General features: G+C 43.5%; 1 protein-coding gene across 1 annotated transcript in view; it reads right to left on the minus strand.

The window, feature by feature from the left end:
• Positions 1 to 3719: 3719 nt before the first annotated feature.
• Positions 3720 to 5712, minus strand: part of ADGRF5 (adhesion G protein-coupled receptor F5) — a 74650-nt gene continuing 72657 nt past the window's right edge. Inside the window, exon 21 of the mRNA XM_019520690.1 lies at positions 3720 to 5500. The gene's annotated coding sequence lies outside the window, so the exon portion shown is untranslated. The remainder of the gene's footprint in view (positions 5501 to 5712) is intronic.

Genomic DNA, 5712 nt, shown 5'->3' on the forward strand with positions numbered 1-5712 from the left:
GTGTGTGTGTGTGTGTGTGTGTGTGTGTGTGTGTGTGTGTGTTGGGGGGGGCGGTATTCATTCCATAATTCTGAAAGAAGTGGCACATTAAATTGCACATCCATTAGCAAGGAGTATTACCAAATCTAACAAGTCAGCATGGCATAATATGACTTGCAGAACAGCAAATATTTAAGAAGGGCCTGGGGCAACTAGAGATGTAAGAGTCTGAATTAGGGGTAGATCTATGCAGTGATTCTCAGCCAGGGTACTGGTGCACCCTAGGGTGCCACCAGATCCTTTGAAGGGTATCTTGAGGTGTGAGCAGATAAGCAAGGTCTGAAGAGATAAGCAGATAACCTGAACAGGTAAGAGTGGGATGATCCCCAACTCCCTGCCCAGCCCCTCTGCAAGGAGGTAAGCACTGAAATATATAAAATAGTTTTTGAAATTGGGTGCCACTCAATTCACAAAACTTATGAAGGGCTGTCTCGAGTCCCGGAGGGGTGCATTGAATCCAAGAAGTCTGAGAACTATTGGGCTAGTAAGTGCAAGCCTTTCCCCCTCCCTCATTAAAGTTAGCTCTAAATTGGAACTTGATCAGTTTATGAAAAGGATTATATGCTGTGTCTGCCTGTAACAATAGCAGGGGCCTGGATTCATTGATCCAAGAGATCCTTTCCAGTCCTAGTTGCCTATGATAAGGCATGGAGATGGGCTTCTGCTGCATGAACTACACATGCCCCTGGAGGGTGGGAGGGTATGGCGACTGCCCACTGGCAGCAGTGGGAGGAGTGTGGCAGTAGGGAGTGGGGAGCTCCCCTAGGTAGCCATGGTGTTGTCAGTGGCAGGGTGGGGGTGTGACGGGCACTGAGCGGGGGTCAGCGACCACCCGCAAACACCACCAGCAGAGTTGGCAGTGGTCAGCGGCTACTGCCCACAGTTTCTCTCAGGGGGTGGACTGCCAATCTCAGGGGGTGCACGTGCACCCCTGTGCACCCCCGACGCATCGCCAATGCTCTGCTGCTTGCTACACATGGGAGCAGCAGCCTAACCAAGAAAACCCCAAAACCATCATCCTTTCACAGATGTCTTGCACATATGTCCTCTAAGACTCCCAGTGTGAGCCTATGCCAAGAGACCTAATGCAAATCACCGGATGTATGAACAAGGGAATATTGTGTAAGTGTAGAGAGGTTATCTTTGCATTTGGCACCAACATACCATAATCAGCTCTTGTGACCATGCTGCAAGAAGATGTTGAAACACTGGAGGAGGTTTTAAAAAAATAGGTTTAACAATACCCGAGGTTTTACAATACCAGAAGGCTGTGATGTGGCTGATAGGGAGAGAGATGAGGTCTAGGAAGGTCCAACTTATCCTATCTGCCCTTGGGCAGTGTGGTTAAGGCACACCAGCCTCTTTACCAAAATGATGCAAGGGCATGATGTAGCTGACACCACCTCCAGCCTTTGGTTGCCCAGGCTCAATGACCTAGTACCTATTGACAGGTGGATCAAGGCTTGAACTCATGAGCTGTAGCTATCCATCTTAATCCCTCTTTTATCATACCCTTTACAAGGCATGGGACTCAGCAGCAAGAAAGGTAAAAGGTGACACTCATGGTTTATAAGTATTTACATGAGAAACAGGAAGCAGAACTCATGGTAGAGGTGACATCTTTTATTAGACCAACTAGATTTTTGCCAAAAAAACCCCTCTAATTGCCAGCTTTCGGGCACCAGCACCCTTCTTCAGGCACAGGAGAAAAGATTGTATAAGTTCTCGTAGGAAGAAATGAAAGTTCATATTTCATAGGAGAGTTGAAGATGCGGTATAATCTGTTTGAAACAGTTCATTTTATGCAGATTAGGCCCAGAGAAAAGTTGGAACAATCTAGTTTACCTTGCAGTTGTTTGGTGGCAAGCAGGATGGAGTCATACTTCCTTCTGGTTATGACGTTTTGTATTTCACAGAGGAGCAGAAGGATGTAATGCTCTTCTGGGCAGGAATTTCCTATGTGGTGAGGTATCTCTGGGCTCCAGTGATGATGCAAATTACCCTGAACAAAGGCAGGTGTAGGGTCTCAGGTTTCAGGTGGTAAAACTTGCTTCCCTCCTTGTAAAATTATTAAGATTTCATGTAAAAAAATCTACTAAAATATTCTATCTTCCATGTGTCAGGTATCCAGGTTGTAGCCATATTGGTCTAGCGGCAAAAGGAATCAGAGCTCGTGCTAGAGGTGACGCCTTTGATTAGACCAGCTAGATTTTTGCCAAAAAAATGTTAATGTTAGCTTTCATGCACGTGAGAAACAGAACTTTTATAGTAGGTAACCTTTCAGTCTAGAAGTTTAAGACAATTAAGGGAAAAATCACCACACAGCTGTTTCTTTGGGGCAACTGTAACAATCCTCTACCAAACTAGCACACAAAGTCAAGCACAGAACTACTGCTTCCTGGAAAGAAGCGGTGCCATATAATGGATCAGATGATTAGTTCACTGTGTTGGTGGGATGGCTTCTGAAATCTAAATGTACTTTTCATCTTAATACAGTAGGTGTGATCTTTTAAAGTAGCTGAGACAAGGTAAGCTACATCAAATGCTTTAACTGTTGACAAAGTTTAAGGGCCTGGATGAATTATAGGGCTCTGATAGACCAGTGTTGACTGGACAAGCTACAGCAAGTAGCTCAGGGAGGTGGGCTTCTTGCTGAAGTCTGCTTATCAGCTTCCTGGCCTTAGTCCCACCCTAGCTATTGCTGCATCCACCAGTTCATAGAAACACAAGTCCCTTTCATCAAATGCTCCGATGCATCACCATTGGGTCAGACTTTCACATGCTCAGAACCATTGGAGGTCGCATTTCCAAAGGTGCTGAGCTCCCTTGGGGAGACAACAGGAATTGTTTAGCACTTCTCTGTCTTTGATTCATCTTTTCCACAAGGTGGCACTAGGAAACCACTGCTGAGAAGCACAGGCTGGGAGGGATCCTGTGCATTGGCTCCTGAGCTGTGCCAGATTCCCACTAAGGTGTTCATCCATCTAACTGTCACTGCCCTATCTGCCTGCACTGCAATGTGCAGTCCAACCACAGGGAGAAATTAAAAGACTCGAGCCATAACCTCTGCCATTTGCTTAGTCGTCTGTCTTTGAGAAATTGGACACGAGACACAATCAGAGCGTCAGGTCCAAGTATCCTGAGAAGACAGTTCAGACTTGACCTCCCTGCAATTCTTATTTCAAGTCAGCACCAAAATCAGAAGGATCCATTTTTTTCCCCAGTTTATTTTGGAGAAGGCAGCATCTTGTGAACTTTCTGTGCTGTTGAACCTGAACTGCAGCCCTGACTCAGCCTTAGGATCAATCTGACCCTACCCCTAATTCATATCCAAACACTTCTTTTTAGTCCATCTCTAGAGAAAACCTTGCTGAGCAAACTCAATCCTCCATGTTCCCAAACTATCAGAAAGGAAAACACATCTTGGACACAGCGATTCTTATGCTTTAGTGGTGTGCACATCCTCTTGTATATGCAGGCATCAGTCATTAATCATTGATGCTGTAGAAGATATAACATGGTCCCAATAGCCAAACAGCTTCATGAGAGATTACAGGAATTAAATCAGGTCCCTCAGCAAGTAATAACCTCTAGCTTATGCCTGAGGTACAAACCTGCAATGAGTGCTTTCGTGACAGCAGTAATCCTTACATTAAATAAGGACACATGCCCAGGTCCTGTGAGCTCTATGCAAGCAGAGTTTATTAACAAGCAGTGTCATAACATATACATATATATCTACATCTACACAATAAGCAGGTGTTTCTTCTTTTACCTGTACTTTTAAAATGTAAAGTGTGTATTAGAGAGAAAAACTTCATAGTACAAAAATAAAGTGCTTTTACCTGTAAAGTCCAGTAGGCATTATCTTACAAAGGGAAGAATAACATTACTTTGTAAGAAAGAAGCAAGCCCTGATTTACTATTGATCTCTGCTGCTATTCTTCCTATCTGATGATCCCAGATCATAAATCAGTAAGCAAACTTTTTGTTCATCCCGTGTTAAATTGAGCTCAGCAGTATCACACACTTTTTCACAATGTATTTGTCACAGTGTACAATGCAGCACCTTTGATTCAGGCACTAGGTGGAGGGAACAGAGATGCACAATAAATAACAGTTGTCAGCCAAGAAACCATTTCTAGTTGAATCTCCAATGGGCAATACTTTGTGCAGGACATGTTTAACTTGGGTTGATTTTTTGGTCAGGGCACAAGATATTTTTCCATAAAATGCCAGAGGCTTTTTTATGACAAGAATTGTGAATATTATGAATATTTGTAGCATAGTTTACATATTATTCCAAAGACATTAACTCCAGCTGCACAGTGCCCCTTTCCATTCAATACTGAGAGCCTCCTACTTAATGTTGTTAGCTGAAACACATTCAGTTGAGCTTTGCAATCCCTCATCTAAGTGTTCATCAGGCCCTAGTTTGCCTAGCTTTTGAGAGCTAATGCGGTCTCATGCTGAAGCAATGTGGTTGAACAATATAAAATATAATGGAACTACACTATGCACAAACAAGTTGGTTGGAGAAATGTTAAGGGACATCACCCTGACAGAAACGCATCCTCCCTGAGGCATCAGGCAATTAGCAGCCGTCCTTTTTTGTTGTTCTCTGGCAGAAGTTACGATCATTGAGGCACTGAATGTCTGGGTTTGGTCTGGCCTTTGGGTTACATCTCAATGGTCTAAAGGGGGATGGTAGGACTTGGACAGCCTCTAACTCCTCCATACTCTTCCCTAGGCATAAATGTTGAAGGTCTTGGTATGATGGTCACGGGACTCTATGAGGCACCTGACTAGACCTCTTACGTGTACACCATGATCCAGAGAATCGACAGTTGCTTATACTATTCACAGGAACTCACACGTTAGCATGCATAAATCAATCTACTAGCTCACTCTAAGTGAATACCTTCTAGTTGCATGAAACTATAATTGTGCTTCAAGTCAATAGTTCACAGAGGATTTATGGAACAGGTTAGAAGAAATGGGACTATTAGGGACTATTTCAGGTGGAAGAAGTGGATGGATGTTTTAGAAAGACAGATGCACTGAAAGGCTCGATAGCTATGACAGGCGATATATCTGAAAGAAAAGGAGTCAATTCTTAATCTATAAGCAGTGGACTAGGTCTACATCATAAATATAAAAAGAAGTTGTTGCATGCATGAATAATTCACTTGATGCCCCTTTTTGTTTGTCCTCAGTAATGATCACACATACTTCAATAACATAACCTTCTCCATCCAGCCTCGGTTTTCTCTTCGGTTCATCCCACAGCGCAGCACAGGATCAAATTCGCCTCGTATTCATGTGGGCCAAATGGAATTGCCCCAGTTAAGAACGGTGTTGAACTTGACCTCAAACCTAGAACTGGATGAAACTTGTGAACCTCCTTCCGTCAGATGTGAAGCGTTCCTTCTATTGCAAACGCTTCAGCTTTTGGCAATGACTATTTTGCAGGCCTGTGCTTAAATCATTCGAATCTTCAGTGGTTGCGAAAAAAAATTAAAACAAAGCATGCTAGTTCAAAATTAAAGCAATAATTTCAATAGCTGCTTTCATCCTGTGGGCACTTGGCATGCTCTCCTGGTTGAGACTGATTTTTTAAGGCTCCTGACTTTGGGACTGCTCTCCTTGTCAATGGAAGACCCAAGCACAAAG

Source organism: Gavialis gangeticus, unplaced genomic scaffold (assembly GCF_001723915.1).
Source record: "Gavialis gangeticus isolate Ggan-Ray unplaced genomic scaffold, GavGan_comp1, whole genome shotgun sequence".
NCBI lineage: Eukaryota > Metazoa > Chordata > Crocodylia > Gavialidae > Gavialis > Gavialis gangeticus.